Raw genomic sequence first — 3,324 nt, 5'->3', positions numbered from 1 at the left:
TCCTGCTGCGGACCTGGGCTAGGACTGGGTCTGGGTGTTCTGGACCTGGGCTAGGACTGGGTCTGGGGGTTCCCGGAAGTCGGCAGAAATTCCTACTCGGTGGGAGGGGTGGGGCAGGTAGGGCGGAGTGGCCCCCACCCCCTTTAAATGTACTTATTTATTTTGTTGTTTTGAGACCTGGTCTCACTATGTAATTTAAACTGTCTGTGAACTCGCTGTGCAGCCCAAGCTGGCCTCGGATTCATGGTTATCATCCTGCCTTAGCTTCCCAAGTAGTGAGATCACAGATATGACCAGCATTTTTTTTTAAATAAGTTTCTTACAAGATTAAGACCCCAGAAGAAACACTGACCATCTGAAAAGAACAAGGAAGACATTTTACCATTTTAACTCTCTTGTGCATAAAAAATACCTGAAGTGCCTGCCTTCCTTAGTGAAAGCATAAATCTCTCTACAGCTGATTTATACTAAACCCTACCTACCTACCTACCTACCTGCCTACCTGCCTACCTACCTACATGTTCTGACCACAGCCTGTTTATCTAAACTGAACTCTTTCACAAAAGCACAAAGGACCAGGCGATGACGTGTCAAAGGACCTAACTTCCAGGTAACAAACACTATATGCTGTGCACAAAATTTTTAAATCCTTTCCATACATTAATATTTGTTTGTTTTGAAATGGGCCCTCACTGTGTAGTTCAGCCTGGCCTTGAACTCACTATGTTCCCAGGCCAACCTCGAAGTCAAGGCGATCCTTCTGCCTCAGCCTCCTGAGGGCTGGGATTAGTACAATAATCCCAGAGGTTAGCTACCATTAATGAGCTCATTCCACAGATGTGGAAGTAAGGTCAGACACTCAGGCAGAGTTGGAAGAACCCATGACTGAGGATGCCTGGGCTGGAGTAGGCCTAAGGCTGGCTCCCCTGGGACTGGGACAGGGTATCACTACGCAGCTCAGGCTGGTGTCTCAATGATCTTCCTGACTCAGCCTCCCAAGTGCTGGGATTACAGCCATGTGCCACTACGCCAGACTGGGTAGCACCTTTTAAAAAATGACTCACCGAATAAATGTTACCAAGTTTTGTGGTGTTCGTGTCTCTTTCTGGGGTTGGATTCTTTTTGTCTCAAATAATTGAACAAAATGAGTAAAAAATGGTGACAAAGTTTATTTGAAAAATTAAGAGGGAAGAGTAAGGGAGAAGCTGGCTCTGCAGGGTGAACTTGGGCTGAGTAAAAGAGGAAAAAAAGATTAAAGTACACCCTTGTTGGGGCTGGGGATTTTGGCAAGGGGAATAATAGAATACAGGACATATTATATAAGATTATTTTATAATGAATCACCCAAAGAATGAAATACAAGATTGCAGGAAATATGTCCACACATTAAAGACCAAAGAATCTAGCTGAGGGTCTGGATCCTTATATACAGTGTGAGTCCAGTTGGAGATCTGGAGGCTATCACAATGCCTCTTACAAGTCCAGTTGGAGGCCTAGAGCCCAGGACAATGTCTCATGCAGGCCTGCCTCATGGATCTGTGCTGGAAAGGCCCAAAGGTCAATAGTGGAAGCTAGGAGGTCTATGCCAGTGGGATGAAGGATCTGTGCTAGCAGGCTGAGGGATCTGACCTGGAGCCAGGAAGCAATGCTCAAGGTAAGCACAGAGCTCCTCACAGAGATACCACAGCCATCCTCAGCAACAGCGAGGCCCCAGGCTCCTCCAGTGATGAGCAAGGCCGAGTTCCCGCCAGGAAAGCCAACATGACAAGCTTCTCCAGAAGGCTGAGCAGTGCACCATCTTCTCTGGAGCCAGGACCAATGCTCGAGGCGAGGACCACAGCTCCCCCAAAGTGAACTGTAGCCAGTATCACTGACAACAAAGGTCCTGAGCCTCCTCTGACAGGAACAGCCAAGTTCACCAGGAAAGCCAGCAAAACGAGGTCCTCTAGCAGAATAGCCCAAGAGAACTAGCAGCTTCTAACAGCTTCTCCATTCTTAGGCTGCTGACAACAATACCCAGGTGGGCCTCCCACACCCAGCACCATGCTAGTTCAGTTCAGCTAGGTGTAACAAACTGACCACCAGTTAACAATCCACTACAATCCTGAAGGACACAGGGTGGGCTACTGTGAGGAAAGTCATCCGTGATCTTTTATACTGCCCAAATCTCAAGGAACCCAGAAAAAGTCTTCTTAGGGATCCTGAGAGGTGAGATCTTATTCTCTGGGCTGATATCAGGTCTAGGCCATCCCTATTGAAAACCTGCTTGAGTTTTGCAGAGAAAACCAGACAAGGGCTCTGGGGACTGTTCTGCCCACATGTTCTGGAATCTTGTAGTAAAAGGTCACGTCTACTTCCTCAGCCCTCTTACCACTAATCTGTCTGGTATCGTTATGCTAGCACACGATCACCTGTGCCACCAGGCACCTGCCTCCTCCACCTTCAGCAGTCTGCTAACTTGCAGTCTCTGTACCTGCCCCTCCTACCCAGAATGCTCTTCTCCCACACTGATGGCTACCTGGCTGGCTCCCTCACTTTCCTCAGGTCTGCTAAAAAGTCACCTGATTCTGATATATAACAGACACCCTCCCTCATCTCCTGGCATTCCCTAACCTCTTGCCCATCTTGGCTTTTTCCACAGTATTTATCACCATTTGAATTCTTAGAACTTGTTTCTTTTTCAGTACTAGGAATTGAACCCAGGGCCTCCTCTATGCTAGGCAAACCCTGTACCACGGAGTTACCCACCCAGCTTTCTTGTTTCTTTGTTGTCTGTCTCCCTTTAGTTGAAGTCCTGTCACAGGGGCTTGGATTTCTTCGGGACTTGTGTCCCCAGCACGTGGAATAGTGCCCACACTGGTAGATGCTCACAAGACATGACTGACTGAGTTGACAAAGAAGCCACGCTTGCCCTACTGGAGCTCCTCACAGACTACAGTGCAAAAAGCAAAGTCCCAGAGGTAAGAAATCACCTCCTCACCTATCCACCCCCTTAAAAGATGGGTTCAGAGGAGACAATGAATTACCGAGGGCGAGCTAGGTTTGTTTGGTTCCTTTAGAAGTGTGACACATACCTGTAATACTAGCATTCTTGAGGATGAAGCAGGAGGATTATAAGTTTTGGGGGTAATTTAGCAAGGCCCTGTTTGGGAGAAAAAGAAGGGGCCAGGGATATAGCTCAGAGAAAGGCCTGGCTTCAATCTATTAAAAAAAAAAAAAAAAAAAAGACACACTGACAAAGGTTCTACAATCTGAGGTACAAGATCTCAGGATAAATCCTGAGGGCATTTCACTGACCTTCTCAGACCAAAAAGCTACAACTCT

Source organism: Octodon degus, unplaced genomic scaffold, assembly GCF_000260255.1.
Source record: "Octodon degus isolate 3935 unplaced genomic scaffold, OctDeg1.0 scaffold00072, whole genome shotgun sequence".
NCBI classification, from domain to species: domain Eukaryota; kingdom Metazoa; phylum Chordata; class Mammalia; order Rodentia; family Octodontidae; genus Octodon; species Octodon degus.
The sequence above is the reverse complement of the archived record's forward strand: the minus strand, read 5'-3'. Positions refer to the sequence as shown.